Source organism: Mauremys mutica, chromosome 8 (assembly GCF_020497125.1).
Source record: "Mauremys mutica isolate MM-2020 ecotype Southern chromosome 8, ASM2049712v1, whole genome shotgun sequence".
NCBI classification, from domain to species: domain Eukaryota; kingdom Metazoa; phylum Chordata; order Testudines; family Geoemydidae; genus Mauremys; species Mauremys mutica.
The window spans coordinates 34,139,346-34,156,005 of record NC_059079.1 but is presented as its reverse complement, the minus strand read 5'-3'; positions in this window follow the sequence as shown (position 1 = coordinate 34,156,005).

Sequence of the window (16,660 nt, the reverse complement as noted above, 5' to 3'; positions counted from 1 at the left end):
TATGTTCCCTGAAAGCAGGACTGGGGCAATAAAATATATTAATTTAGATGGAATATATGGGTCCAAAGAGTCAAAGGTGTTAACATGACTCTCTCACAGTCCAACATTAAAACAGTTTTAAATAAGGTTCAGAGTTTAGTATACAGAGACCTGAGTCTGCTTAGTACCATGGCAAACACACCATTAAAAATCCTTTTAACCTTCTATTAGATACAGAAAAGAAGGAAAAACAGTTAGCATTTGAAATGTAAAGTATTAAAGTAAGGCTTTCATTTTAGCAATATTCCTTGCTCCCCTTCCCTTAGCTGAAGAGAGCTTTTAGAAGGAAAAAAAGACCCTTATTTGACAGTTTCTCACATGGTATCAAAGATGGTAATAACTGACCTTTTGGGTAAAAGAGAAGTTCGTAGAAATGATCTGGAGCTGCTGTTGCTGCTGTTAAAGTTGTAATCCCATTTCATCCCATGTGGTGTTTGTCACCCCTCCCTGCTCCAGGTGAATTCCAGTGTCATCTAGGTACCCCTCTGTGGCCTGGTTATGTCAGGACATCTTTCAGGATCAGGATGAGGAAGGCTCAGGATCGCAGCAGACGATGCGGGGGGCAGTCATGATGTTGAAACTCACTCTAATAACCTCCCTCCATTCTTCTGTATTTTTCACCCAACATCTCTTTCTTATAAGGACCTAAAAAGAAAGCGATGGATGGAATAGCCCATCCCCTTATTATTTTGTCTACCAATTAGGCCTAATACCCGACTCCTCAATTTTGGTTCATTAGTCTCCAGACCCACATTTTCTTGTTACCAGGCATGATCTTAACACAGTCCTTGAGTTATATCAGTAGGTCGTTTGGACTATTTCAGTCCAATTTTCCCATCCACATTTGTTATCATATGTTGTTATGACATCTTATGAACGTTCACAAACTTTTTACAGTTGAGCTCACAGTTAGGGTAAATTCAAACAGATCCCTATATTTTAGTCTAGACACTAAACTTCACACACGCACACACACACACACACACTTGTGTAGAACTCAGATTGCTGCCTGTACTTGGACAGTTAATATTTCATAATTTTAAAGTCCTAAATGCCAAAAACAATTTTATGCAATCTGGATTAACTAATAAATGCACTGTGAAATCCAAATGGTTCTACAGAATTGAAAATATAAACTTTAAAGCAATGTTTCCTACTGAGAAGCTCAATGTTTTATGACTGCAGCTATGATACATTCTGTCACTGAAAGCTCCAAGCACAAGAGATCACCAATGTAACAGTAAGTCTGGTTATATTAATATGAATAAAAAATGCTCACCAGAACTGCATACACATTTGATTCCTCAAACACTAACAACTCATTCTTAAAAAATTAAATAATTCAAGATAAATTTGCTTTCACATCTAGGAAAATAAATTATCTTTAATAAACTATACATCAGGGGTCGGCAACCTTTCAGAAGTGGTGTGCCAAGTCTTCATTTATTCACTCTAATTTAAGGTTTCGCGTGCCAGTAATACATTTTAACGTTTTTAGAAGGTGTCTTTCTGTAAGTCTATAATATAGAACTAAACTGTTGTTGTATGTAAAGTAAATAAGGTTTTTAAAATGTTTAAGAAACTTCATTTAAAATTAAATTAAAATGCAGAGCCCCCCGGACCGGTGGCCAGGACCCGGGCACTGTGAGTGCCACTGAAAATCAGCTCGCGTGCTGCCTTTGGCACACGTGCCATAGGTTGCCTACCCCGGTATAGATTTACCTTTTTGTTTAGATACAAGGACATGAGAAATATCAACCTTAAAATTTTTATGATTTTGCACTTATTAAAAAAACCTTCAGAAGACAGATAAGTTAATCTACTTCTCTGTAAATGCTGGAAATTTCGGTTCAGATCCTGAGTAGGTCAAAATTAGAATAATGTGTTCACTTCTATACATTTTTTACCACAGAACTCATCTTTCAAATTAAGGTCAAAGTTGTAACTTGTCCCAGTTGTAAGAAATCTTACTGTCAAAGGTGAAAAGGAATGGATATGCTAGTACCTTAGGACCAAGATTGTCAAAACTGATTAGTGACTCTGGGTGCCTTAATTTTGGGTGCTCAACTTCAGACAACTTGAGGTACCCAACTTGAGGCCCACAATTTTGAAAAATATGACCTGTGTGATTTTATATATGAAAGTTACATCCAGGAGAAGTTCCATCTTAATACTTGCAATAATGTTGGTTGGTTGAAGAGTTGCAAGTATTTCAAAGTTCTGAACTTTTATTTTGTTATGGAACTCAGGCATAAGAACTAATTAAATATTCCCATTTCAACCTGATACATTTTACAAAAAAATCACAAAATGTCAGGGGCTTTTCTATTCATATTAATATAACCAGACTTACTGTTATATTGGTGATCTAGTACTGCTTGGAACTTTCAATGACAGAATGTATCATGGCTGCAGTCATCAGACATTGAGCTTCTCCGTAGGAAACACTGCTTTCAAGTTGATATTTTCAATTCTGTAGAACCATTTGGTTCTCACAGTAGTACCATCATGCATTTATTATTTAGTACAGATTGCATACAATTGTTTTTGGCATTTAGAACTTTAAAATTATGAAATAGGGGGTAAAATTGTATACATATGTGAGATCCTTGCTCTGGCTCCCTTCATATCAAGTAGAAGGGCCAGCGTGGCATAAAGCCCCAATGATGGCTGTTGGAGGATTCCCCTAGTGCAGGCAGGCATCACTCCTGCAATCCAGGTACATAAGACAGCCATAATGCTGTGTTTCAAGGACTCCCTCACAAGCCCTGGTGTAGGGGATATACTAAGGATTGATCGGGAAGGGGCCACAGCATTCAGTGTTGCACAGATTCCAGGCAATGCTGCAACCCATAGTGTATAATTTAAACAGCCCTCTGGCCTGTATAACTTATGACAGAGACTGTTCCACTCCCCGAAGCAGCCCAGGATCAGGAGGGTACAAAGTTGTCTTAAAGCCACCAGAGCCCCTCTCCCCTGGACTGCAAGTTCTGTTCTGTGCCTCTTGGAGGTGCAATCAGTTCTGCAACTAAATTGTATAAACAATTATGAGGAGATTGGACAATCATGAAATATTCTATAAACAATTGGAGGAAGGGTGGAGTTCTTCCAAAACTGAGAGACAAAAACTGTGTAATTCTTGTATTACATTATTACAGCATTACAACAAAGCAAAACAAATCTAAGATTTTAACAGTGAATGCATTATAGGATTAAAAGCTTTATATAAATATGCAAAATAATATAAAGGCCCTACATTTATACAGCTCTTTCCATATTGTGGGATTCTGCAACACTTTTATATATCTTTGTGTGTTTGTACACACATGAATGAATGAATGAATGAATGACAGAGAGATGTTCATGCTGCAAAATTCAAATCCAAAACCCACATCCTTCGAACACTTGATTTAAGTAGGGCAAGTCATGCTTAAATCTAAGCATGTGCATATTTGTTTTCAGGATTGGGTCCCAAATTTCTATTAGTTTTTGAACATCTCAAATCTTGTAGTTTATATTCCAGATATAGGGATTAGGTTTATATCCATCTCAAAGATGTCTACATGCCCAAGTACATTTCACTCTTCCCTGAACCATTGACATTCAACTACCTCTTCAGCAGAAAACAGCAGCTGTTTCAGCAGCTCACAGTATCACTACAAAAATAGTTTGTATCCAATTGAAATTACAAGGAAGTTTTAGATAGGCAGAAAGTAATTACCCAGACTGAAATTTGAAAAGGACAAACCACTCAAGACACAAATAATCAAGATTCTAATTTTAACTCTAATTAAAAAACAAAAACAAATCCAGCACCACCACCCTAATATCAGGCAGGGGCATTAATTCAATACTGACTTAGAGGGAAGTGTGAGATCATGAATCAACCCCTCTTCTAGCATGATCCTATATTTTTCTTGGAGGACCCCAATCCATATACTGAGCCAGGCTCAAATCTGCTTAGCTTAAAAAATCAGCACCTGAGGACACAGCTGTAAAAGGAGGGAAACAGTCCAGTACAGCTGAATATTGTTGGAAATATGTCTGCCATTAATAAATCATTTAATTTTTGGAATTCCTGCTGAAGAAGGCAATTGGTCTCCAGTTTTCTATACTAATTGGCTCTTTCCCAAGGAGTTATTAAATCACATTGTAATGTACTGCAGCTTCTACTTCTGCAGCAGATATATATCTCTAAATATATTTTAAGACAAGAGTCTTTTTTTTAATACCAACCAGATTTAAAAAAAAAAATCTCTGCTTACTCTGGATGACATGGGGGGAAGTTAATTATAAATGTATGGAAGTAATTTGTATACCTGGCACAGGCTCCAGGAAACACTCCTCAAATCATATCATTCTGGTACCCACGCAACCATCATTTCCTTTTAGTGGAAGCTGGTGACAGTTTGCATTTACCTTTGGTTATTTATTTCTATATGTAAATAGATAATTTTTCTCCCATGGTTGACAGATTAGTATAGGTTTTAAAGAAACTTCTGATTTCATTTTTAGACCGAATTCCACTTATTAAAATAATTATGTCTCAGTGATTCTGTCCACTTGAGCAGTTGCTGCTCAGTTTACAGCAGTACCTAAGGAAATTAAGTTGACAGAACAGCGATTTGTGTGATTAATTTGGACTAGCAGAGAAACCCCTCTGGCACTCCCCAAAGAGACACTTTCTAAAGACAGAAGACGCTTGCCTTTTCATAGTCTCAGATTTTGCATTTGGGGCTGCCAAAAATGGATGATTAACTCCTGGCTTGATTTGCCCAATTAATTACAACAGAAAAGCAAGATTGCTGTTTATGACCTTTTAGCACTGGAATTTGTATCTTTCTTTAATCAGACAGCTTTTTTTTTCCTTCCATTATATCCCATCTCTCTTGCTGGATTCTCTTATGGAATCCAGTGGATCAAACATATACTTTCCAGGTACCACCTTCTCTGTATGAGTGCCATTTACCCCAATTTGTGGTAACCTGTAGTTTCTTTGCTGTGTTAAATTGGGATTTTCACTCCTTGCAGACAACTAGGAAATTTCATTCCATTCATGGATTTTTAAAACATCGAGTTTTTCTTCTTTATGATGTATAGAGACAGCATAAAAGGGTTTTTTCCTTGCTTTATTTTTATATTACCCTTTTAAATGATAATTTGTGGGTGCTTCCTGTTGACAAAATACACCTCTACCCCGCTATAACGCTGTCCTCGGGAGCCAAAAAATCTTACCGCATTATAGGTGAAACCGCGTTATATCGAACTTGCTTTGATCCGCTGGAGTGCGCAGCCTCGCCCCCCCGGAGCACTGCTTTACCGCATTATATCCAAATTCGTGTTATATCAGGCCGCGTTATATTGGGGTAGAGGTGTATAACTGTCTCCTGAGCTAAATTAACATGAAGGCTGGTGGCTGGGTGTTTATAAACCCTGGATATAGTTATTACTGAGTTAGCAGGGAATTCCCTCAAGCTGTTATTTTCCTGAAATGTGCTTTTCAACTCTTCACACCTGCATTCTCTGCATGAATACTATAAATCCCTCTGCTTTGATTGGCATAGCCTTCCCCACAACCACCATGGCCTGGCCAACTCCACTCTGAAATCCTCCTCTCCTTGCTGAGTCAAAGCACAGAGGAATACGTAACTGAAGCATGTGCAGCTATGGATCAGGAACTGTACAGCATCCCTGTGTTCTGACAGGCTAAAACAATTCCCTTTCAGTTTAATCTGACATTTACTGCACTACATTCAGTAACTCAACACAAACATCTACACTATCAAAGTATATATATTTATATGAAAGTATTTTGGCACATTCACAAGAGGTCCAACTAAAATATGATAAAATACAAGACAATACAATGGAAAAGGACCCAGTATACCAGAGAAAGATGCTTCCCTTCTAAAAAGTAAAACCCTTCCAGTTATTGTTCTCTAGCAGAATCACAAGTCCAGAAGCAGCTTTATTAAATGTTGGGAGAATAAACTATGCTGTAGATTGTCTATAACATTTAAATTAACAAATTCAAAACAAATTTAGTTAACTAATGGATTGAAACAATTGTTGTTAATGCTGTAAGAAGTGTACAGAGCTTTGTAATTGTTTTAACAATGAGCTCTACAGAACTCCTGATGGCGATTATTATACTATATAATTGCACACAATTGATGTTTAAAAACCCTCTGTCAATGTTTTAATTACTCAATGTGACAAGTATCCTAGCTAGGTGGTTAATCTATATAGTGGAACTTTTTAAATAAATGTGTATTTAATTAACATGCTAACTAAACTTCAAAGTGTAACAAGAAGTACAAGCAGTGATTTTTGCATAATGCATTTCTGAAGTCAGGAGACAATTAATTATTGTATTGGACTTGACAGCCACCTACTGGCAAATAACAGAACATAAATGCCTATTGCATTAACACCAAAACAAACAATGACAAAAGAAAAATAATTTCTGGTGTAATTTAAGAACAATGGGCCTGACTGTGATCTCGTTACTGTAGTGTAAATCAGGCGTAATATGTAAAAATGGTGGGACCTGAGAAAGGCCCAGTCCCTTTTGGTCACTGGGACTGAGCCTGCAAACCTCTACACTGCTGCAGATCCTGTGACTTCTCTTCTTTCCCACAATACTCAAAGAACTCAATATATAGCCAGAAGTTTTCCTCTCTAGACTCCATTCTAGCATCAAAGAAAGCCGAAATTGAGTCTGAAAAGTGTCCTCACTGGAAACTTTTCTGCTTTGAGGTATTTTGTAGGAAATCCATGTACTCTGCATTACAACTGAGACTTTGCTGTTATCCCATTAAAAGGATAATAGGACTCAGTAAATAAACCAACAATAGAAACTGAAATAGTGTATAGTAAAGACATACTGTGTACATGGAACTTGTGTATCTCAGTGATCAAAACAACGATCCCATCTAAAGGGATATGCCTGTAGCTCTGTCTCTGTGTTAAATCTTGATAAGGAAGCTACTTTGTTATTAGACCGTTTTAAATAATTCCATATAAATAATAGCATAAAAACACTAAAATAAAATTTGAAGAAAGGATTACAATGGGTTTTTTTAAGGGCTTTGAATGAATACAGAGTAACTCCTGACAAACTCATTATCTAGAGTGTCAGATTAAAATTAAATGAAGGCCAGATAAACCCAACTTTTTGATCTCTCAAGCAAATATTGTCCTCTTCCTTCTTCCCTTGTAAGTATTCTTCCTCTTGGCTCTTTGCTTCTCACTAGGGTACATTCTCTGTCACATATTTCCACAGGAAGACACACACACACACGCATTTTGCAGTTCTGAAAGAATCTAATTTTCTCACTGACTCACTGCTACCTTGGGACTGCTCATTTGCCTGGGCCCAGATCCCCAAAACCTAAGGATTTTGGAAAATCCAAACAGAGGTTAAGGGTCTGATGCCACTGCTTAGTTTTTCCCATGTTGCATAGTACCATAAAACTATTTCTATAGAAAGGTACTACTTTACAAGAGAAACAGTGGCAGAATCAGGCCCCAAGTGACTTATTAAATGTCAAAGACTCGATGGCAGAACAAAAAGTAGAACCTAAGTCTGATGACTCCAAGTTCACTGTGCCTTATCCAATGAACCACGTTGCAACAAAACCAAAACCTCAAGTGTGAACATTTTCCAGCTTTGGGGTGCTGGAACTCTGGATCCATAGTGGAATTTTGTGGTTTGCGGTCATCTCTAGTGAGTATAATTGTTTGCATCTTTGCATCCTGTACACGTCAGCTTTTGTTTCTCTGTACTGTATCTTGACAGTATTTTGAATTACTCTACTTTATATACAAATTGATTGTATCATACTGTGACACTGTCTAATTAAAATATAACCACGCAAATCATTATTGCTACCACTGTTATATAATTGCAACAAATCTTATACAAAATATAACTTATGGCCAGAAAGGGTTAAACAGCTTGCAGGTTGAATGACCCAAAGCCGACCTTTAAAGACATGTTAGAAAGGTATGTGAATGATAATTAGGGCCATTGTATGCTAAATAGGCTAGAACTTGGAAATGCAAACCTATATTGTTAGAAGTAATACTAATTGTGTGCATCTTAGAAGCTAGCCATGTAAATAGACAATTCCTGCCTGTCACTGTCTGTCAGAGATCAACAAGAAACATTAACACTTAGGCCTGGTCTACACTACGCGTTTATACCGAATTTAGCAGCATTAAACCGATTTTACGCTGCACCCGTCCACACAACGAAGCCCTTTATATCGATATAAAGGGCTCTTAATACCGATATCTGTACTCCTCCCCGACGAGGGGAGAAGAGCTCAAATCGGTATTGCCATGTCAGATTAGGGTTAGTGTGGCCGCAAATCGACAGTATTGGCCTCCGGTAGCTATCCCACAGTGCACCATTGTGACCGCTCTGGAAAGCCATCTGAACTCAGATGCACTGGCCAGGTAGACAGGAAAAGCCCCGCGAACTTTTGAATTTCATTTCCTGTTTGGCCAGCGTGGAGAGCTCATCAGCACAGGTAACAATGCAGTCTCCTGAGAATCGAAAAAGAGCTCCAGCATGGACTGCACGGGAGGTACTGGATCTGATCGCTGTATGGGGAGAGGATTCCGTGCTAACAGAACTCCGTTCCAAAAGACTAAATGAAAAAACATTTGAAAAAATTTCCAAAGCCAAAGAAGCAAACGGAAGGTCCGGGGCAGAGCTGAAAACATGCCGCTTCTACGCTGAGCTGCATGCAATTCTAGGGGGATCCGCCACCACTACCCCACCCCTGTCCATGGATTCCGAGGTGGGGGTGGTAATCGCAGCCATGGCTGAGGATTCTGCAGACAGGGAAGATGAGGCAGAAGAGGAGGACGAGCTTGTAGAGAGCACACAGCACTCGGTTCTCCCCAACAGCCAGGAGCTTTTTCTCACCCTGATGGAATTACCCTCTCAGCCCTCCCAAGCAACTATCCCAGACAATGAAGCCATGGAAGGGACCTCTGGTGAGTGTACCTTGTAAATATAAGACATGGTTTAAAAGCAAGCGTTTTTTATTGATTAATTTGCCCTGAGGACTTGGGATGCATTCGCGGCTAGTACAGTTACTGAAAAAGTCTATTAACATGTCTGGGGATGGAGCGGAAATCCTCCAGGGACATCTCCATGAAGCTCTCCTGGAGGTACTCCAAAAGCCTTTGCAGAAAGTTTCTGGGCAGCGCTGCTTTATTCCGTCCTCCATGGTAGGACACTTGACCACGCCATGCATGTAGCAAGTAATCTGGTATCACTGCATGACAAAGCTTAGCTGCGTATGATCCCGGTGATTGCTGGCATTCAAGCAACATCCGTTCTTTATCTCGCTGTGTTATCCTCAGGAGAGTGATATCGTAACCTGGTTGAAACTCAGGAATTTAAGTAAGGGGACAGAGATGGCCATTCCTACTGGGCTATTTGCCTGTGGCTTAAAAGAAATCCTTCCCTGCAGGTAGCCAAACGGGGGGAGGGGACGGGGGACGATTGGCGCTGCGCTTTTCCGCGTTTGGCTAGCAGGGATCTTTCCTGCTACCAGCCACGCGGTTGAGGGGGGTGGTGGAAAGGGGAGTGTTTAGCAGTGATCTTCCATGATACCAGCCACGGGGTGGTTTCTGCTGCTGCACGTTAACAGGAAAGAAGCAGCACTCAATGGGCTTTGCTTGCTATTTCAGAAAGGAGGGCGCTGGATAGATGAAGGCTGCAGAAGACGAAAGACAATGGCTTACCATGGCCGCATGCAAGCAGAATTCTGATGCCCGGACCTGTGTCTGTGATCTGTAACACCAAAGCCGCAGGCACTCAATATTAAGAAGCAAAATGCGACCTTGTAGTGAAAACACATGTGCTATGTAAGGTGAATAGTGGTGTTCACCGTGAAAGAGTATGACCATTGTTCTCTAAAATGTATCTTTTTAAATACTTCTCTCCCTTTTTTCCCTCCCTCATGCAGCTGCAAATTTTTCAAGCATCCCTACTCCGTCCCGAAGGCTATCTCAGATAAGGCGGCGGAAAAAAAAGACGTGAGAAGAAATGTTTTCGGAAATCATGGAAGTGACCCGCAATGAAAGAGCGCATCTGAATGAGTGGAAGGACGTGGTAGCAAAGTACAGGAAAGATGCCAGTGACCGTGAGGACAGGAGGGACCAACGTGAGGATAGGAGGGATGAACGTGAGGACAGGAGAGACGCTCAAGATGAGAGGAGAGATGCTCGAGATGAGAGGTGGCGGCAGGAAGATCAGCGGTGGCGGGATGCAACTCTGGGGCTGCTGCATGATCAAACTGACATGCTCCGGCGTATGGTGGAGCTTCAGGAACGGCAGCAGTATCACAGAGTGCTGCTGCAGCCCCTGTATAACCACCCTTCCCCTTCAGCATGTTCCTTAGCCTCCTCACCCGCCAGACAAGTAAGAACTCGTGGGGGTAGGCTCCGTGCACCCGCCCACTCTCATTATTACGAAATTATGAAATTTTTATAGTGGCCTTTTACTTCCCTACTATTCTCCTCCAAAACCCCACCCGGGCTACCTTGTCAGTTCTCTCCCTCTTTTTATAATTAAGTAATAAAGAATACATGGTTTTTAAATGAGAGTGACTTTATTTCCTTAGAAAGCAAGCTGTGATCGAAGCGGGGGGGGAGGGTGGCTTACAGTGAATGAGTCAATCAAGGGGGGGAGGGTTTCATCAAGGAGAAACAAACACAACAGTCAGACTGTACCCTGGCCAGTGATGAAACTGGTTTTCAAAGCTTCTCTAATGCGCACCGCTTCCTGGTGTGCTCTTCTAATCACCCTGGTGTCTGGCTGTGCGTAATCAGCGGCCAGGTGATTTGCCTCAGCCTTCCACTCCACCATAAAGGTCTCCCCCTTACTCTCACAGAGATAGTGGAGCACACAGCAAGCAGCAATAACAATGGGGACATTGGTTTAGCTGAGGTCTGAGCGAGTCAGTAATGTGCACCAGCGCGCCTTTAAACGGCCAAATGCACATTCTACCACCATTCTGCACTTGCTCAGCCTGTAGTTGAACAGCTCCTGACTACTGTCCAGGCTGCCTGTGTATGGCTTCATGAGCCATGGCATCAAGGGGTAGGCTGGGTCCCCCAGGATAACGACAGGCATTTCAACATTCCCAACTGTTATTTTCTGGTCTGGGAAGTAATTCCCTTGCTGCAGCCGTTTAAACAGAGTAGTGGTTCCTGAAGTAGCGAGCGTCATGAACCGTTCCTGGCCATCCCACGTGGATGTTGGTGAAATGTCCCTTGTGATCCACCAGTGCTTGCAGCACCATTGAAAAGTACCCCTTGCGGTTTACGTACTGGGTGGCCTGGTGCTCCGGTGCCAAGATAGGGATATGGATTCCATCTATCGCCCCACCACAGTTAAGGAATCCCATTGCAGCAAAGCCATCCACTATGACCTGCACATTTCCCAGAGTCACTACCTTTCGTAGCAACAGCTTAGTGATTGCTTTGGCTACTTGCATCACAGCAGCCCCCACAGTAGATTTGCCCACTCCAAATTGATTCCCGACTGACCAGTAGCTGTCTGGCGTTGCAAGCTTCCAGAGGGCTATTGCAACTCGCTTCTCAACTGTGAGGGCTGCTCTCATCTTTGTATTCTGGCGCTTCAGGGCAGGGGAAAGCAAGTCACAAAGTTCCATGAAAGTGCCCTTGCGCATGCGAAAGTTTCGCAGCCACTGCGAATTGTCCCACACCTGCAAAACTATGCGGTCTCACCAGTCTGTGCTTGTTTCCCGGGCCCAGAATCGGCATTCAATGGCTAGAATCTGCCCCATTACCAGCAGGATCTCCAACGTGCAGGAGCCCGCAGTTTGACAGAATTCTGTGTCCATGTCCTCATCACTCTCGTCACCGCGCTGCCGTAGCTGCCGCCTCCTCGCCTGGCTTTGCAGGTCCCGGTTCAGCATTGAGTGCACAAGAATGGGTGAGGTTTTTAAAACGTCCATGATTGCTGTCTTGAGCTGAGCAGGGTCCATGCTTGCTGTGCTATGGCGTCTGCACAGATCACCCAAGACAATGTTTTTTGCCCCATCAGGCACTGGGATCTCAACCCAGAATTCCAATGGGCGGGGGAGATTGCAGGAAAAGACGGTTACTCACCGTAGTAACTGTTGTTCTTCGAGATGTGTTGCTCCTATCCATTCCAGTTAGGTGTGCGCGCCGCGCGTGCACGGCTCTTCGGAAGATTTTTACCCTAGCAACTCCGGCGGGCCGGCTGGGCGCCCCCTGGAGTGGCGCCGCTATAGCGCAGGATATATACCCCAGCCGGCCCGTCCGCTCCTCAGTTCCTTCTTGCCGGCTACTCCGACAGTGGGGAAGGAGGGCGGGTCTGGAATGGATAGGAGCAACACATCTCGAAGAACAACAGTTACTACGGTGAGTAACCGTCTTTTCTTCTTCGAGTGATTGCTCCTATGCATTCCAGTTAGGTGATTCCCAAGCCTTACGTAGGCGGTGGGGTCGGAGTTAGATGTTGCAGAACACAACCGCTAAGCCAAAGGCTGCATCAGCTCTGGACTCCTGGACCAATGAGGCAAAGGTGTGGACCGAGGACCAGGTAGGTGCACAACACATCCCCCTAAAGGGTATGCGAGCCAGGAAGGCAGCTGAGAAGCGTGAGCCCTGGCGGAATGTGCAGCAAGGTGGCGCTATGGAACATAGGCCAAAACAGAGGAGGTGCGGATGCACAACGTCATTGAAGATGAAATCCTCTAGGAGGAGACAGGTATGCCCTTCGTCCGGTATGCCGGTACGATGAAGGGTTTGGGGGCGTTACGAGAGGGCTCTGTCTGCTAGATATAGATTGTGGACGCCCTACGGATGTCGAAGGATGGCAACCGTTGCTCTCCTTGCAAAGAGAGTGGCTTCGGAAAGAAGACCGGAAGGAAGATATCCTGGTAGATATAAAAGGCCGACACCTCCTTAGGGAGGCAGGTCGGACGTGGTAATAACTGCCCTTGTCCTTGAGGAACACAGTATACCTTGGGCCTATTGTGAGAGTCTGAAGCTCGGAGACTCGTCTGGCCGCAGGAAAGGCTACAGGAAAACTGTCTTGCAGGACAGGTATATCAATGAGCATGTTGACATTGGCTCGAATAGGGCAGTCATAAAACTGGTTAGAACCAGATTGAAGAGCCAGGTTTATGGCGGGGCCCCACTGGGGGGGAAGGTATAAACGCTCCAAGCCCTGAGGAACCAGATGGAATGGAGCGGGACCTCGGCGGGAGAAACACTGCGCGTTTCGTAGCAGCAGGAGAAACGCTTCCACTTGGCCAGATACTTTAACCGAATGGAAGATTTTCTACCACCCCGGAGAATCCTGTAGAACCGAGGCAGAACAACATAACTCGAATCGGTTTAGCCACGCAGGAGTCCTGCTGTGAGGTGCAGGGATTACAAGACCGGGTGGTGAAGGTTGCCGTGATCCCGCGTCATGGGGTCTGTGCCAAGAGGGTTGCTACCGACAGGTGTAGCAACATGGTGTGCTAGTGCTGCCTAGGTTACACTGGAGCGATCACGATCAGGGGCGCTCTGTCCCTGCGGAGTTTGAGCAGGACCTTGTGAACCAGCGGGGACAGTGGAAAGCGTACGGCAGATGGCTGATCCATGGCCTCAGGAAAATCCTCCAAGACCGAGCCTGGGGAGAGGCCTTGGAACGAGGAGAATTTCTCTCTCTTTCCGTTCTCGCAAGAGCGAGGAGGACTATGCGGGGAAAGACCCACTTCTGGAAAATGGAATAGATAAAGACGGGAGGAAACTACCACTTGTGAGACAGTAAGGATCTGCTGAGACGATCCGCCAGCTGAATCGCCTGGTACACAAGGCAGATTGCTCTCAGCTCTCGGACATTGATGTGTAAGGCCAGCTCTTGCGCTGACCGAAGGCCGTGAGTGCGAAACTACGCCAGGTGCGCACCCAGCCAAGAGATGGGCTGTCTGTCATGAGGGACCCCGAGGGGTGAATGAAACAGCATCCCTGGATACACCAGGGAGGACGCTGACTCCCGGTCGAGGGAGCCTAGGCTGCTCGGGGGGAACGAGACGACCACGAGTATGTCATCTCTGCCCGGGTGGCACACCCAGGTGAGCCACGATTGAAGTGAACAGAGGCGAAGCCTGGCATTTTTGGTTGCAAACGTGCAGACAGCCATGTGACTCAGGAAACCTAGGCAAGTGCGAGCCCAAGTTGGCGGGAAGGTCCATAGACCTTGTACAATTGTTACCCTCGCCTGAAACCAAGGCTGAGGTAAGCAGGCTCTGGCGAGTCTGGAGTCCAGGACGGCTCCAATGAATTCCCTTCCCTGAATGGGAATCAGAGTGGATTTTACTATTGATCATCAGGCCTAGACACAGGAATAGGTTCGTGTCGATGCCCACATGACTGGTAACTTGGGCCCGGTGGTTCTTCGAATGAGCCACTCGTCTAGATACGGAGAATGTGTATCCGACAGTGGCGAAGAAAGGCGGCGACTACAGCCATGCACTTTGAACACCCCTGGGCTGTATAGAGGCCAACCGGGAGGGCCGTATACTGGGAATAACGATGGTAGGCCCCAACCAAGGGTACCTTCTGTGTGGAAGAGAAATGGTGACATGAAAACACGTGCCCTTCATATCGAGGGCGGCGTACCAGTCTCCGGGATCCCAGGATGGGATGACGGTCGCCCTGGGTACCATGCGGAACTCATCTGCATTGTGACTTGTTGAGTTCCCGCAGGCGTAGGATAGGTCTGAGACCTCCCTTCGCCTAGGGGATTAGGTTTCGCCCTTAGGTACCTCCTGTATAGCTCCGATGAAGAGGAGCGTCCGCACCTCGTGCCAGAGGAGTCGCTCGTGAGAGGGTTCCTTAGGAGGGGCGAGGATGGGCAGGCTTTTGCCCCATTGGTGGTCAGAAGGACCCTAATTTCGGCTCCTTTGGGGTCCGGATTGATGGCCACGACCGTGTAAGCCACGCCCGCTGGCCAAGTCCTGACTTTGTCAAGGCGCAGGGTAAGAGCGGAGGCTGGGGACGGAAACGTCGGCGCTGAATCACCGGCGTGCACATGCCGAGAGAAAGAGAGCAAAGTGACCCTGCTGCCCTTTAGGTTCTGCAGCCTAGGGCCAGTGTTTTCAGAGAACAGGGCTGTGCCATTGAAGGGCAAGTCCTGTATAGCTTGCCGCAGCTGCGAGGGGCGGCTCGACAACTAGAGCCATGAAACGCGCCGCGTGGCAACACCCGAGGCCAGAGTCATGGCAGCGGAGTCAGCTGCGTCCAACGAGGCCTGGAGGGAAGCTCTCTCCGGCTCCGTCCGTCCGCTGCAGGAGGGCATCGAACTCTTGACGGGAGTTCCGAAGAACCGACTCTGTAAATATGCCCACCGCCACCCACAGTAGCGGTTAAGCAGGGCTTGCTGGTTCGCTACACGAAGTTGCAGGGCCCCCTCCAGGTACATCTTACGGCCCAGTAAGACCACACGCCCAGCCTCTTTGGATTTAGGGGCTGGTCGCATTTCGATTAGAGGAGGGCCGGAGGGGTATGTTCCTGCCCCCGCCTCATCTGGGGAGGAGGAAGAAGAAAGGCCAGGGACAAGCGGGTCCTGTGTGGGCTCGAGCTCCTGGACGACCTCCTGATCCGATGGGATCTGGGAGCCCGGTGCCGAACCGGGGGTTGCTCTGTACTGGTCGGAGGGGGATGACTAATTGTCGCCTCTGGCACCCAGAGCTCCGAGGGAACGGAACGAGATGGGATCATCGGTACGCCTCTGGCGTGGTAGTACACCCAAGGCGCCCAGAATGACCACTGATAGGTCTCCTGGAAGACTCTGGAGGGCACATCGGAAAACAGAGAACTACGCATATGAAGTGTCCGCACGGGACGACACTGATGCGTGGCTGGATGGCCATGGAGGAGATGAAAAGCTCTTGGTAGAGTCTCCGTCTGTACCTGACGTTGCTTGATGCGGCACCGGGGATCGGTACCGGTAGACAGACCGGTACCGAAAACGGGACCTGCACCTTAGCTGTGCCGGGCGGTCGACCGAGGGTGCGAGGCTCGATGATCAGGAGTGGCTACTGGCGCCCCGGTGCCTACGAGTAGCTAGGGAAGTGGAGGTCAGCTAAGCTGCGCTCCACTGTTCCAACGGCCGTCACGGGCGGAAAGAAGGAACTGAGGAGCGGACGGGCCGGCTGGGGTATATATCCTGCGCTATAGCGGCGCCACTCCAGGGGGCGCCCAGCCGACCCGCCGGAGTTGCTAGGGTAAAAATCTTCCGAAGAGCCGTGCACGCGCAGCGCGCACACACCTAACTGGAATGGATAGGAGCAATCACTCGAAGAAGAACAATGGGATAGCTACCCACAGTGCAACGCTCCAGAAATCAACGCTAGCCTCGGTACATGGACGCACACCGCCGAATTAATGTGCTTAGTGTGGCCGCGTGCACTTGACTTTATACAATCTGTTTTAAAAAAACGGTTTATGTAAAATTGGAATAATCCTGTAGTGTAGACGTATCCTTAGATTGATCTTGGGTGAAGTAATCTCAGGGTCTATATGTCTCTGAAGTTTGTGATAAACTGCCCTA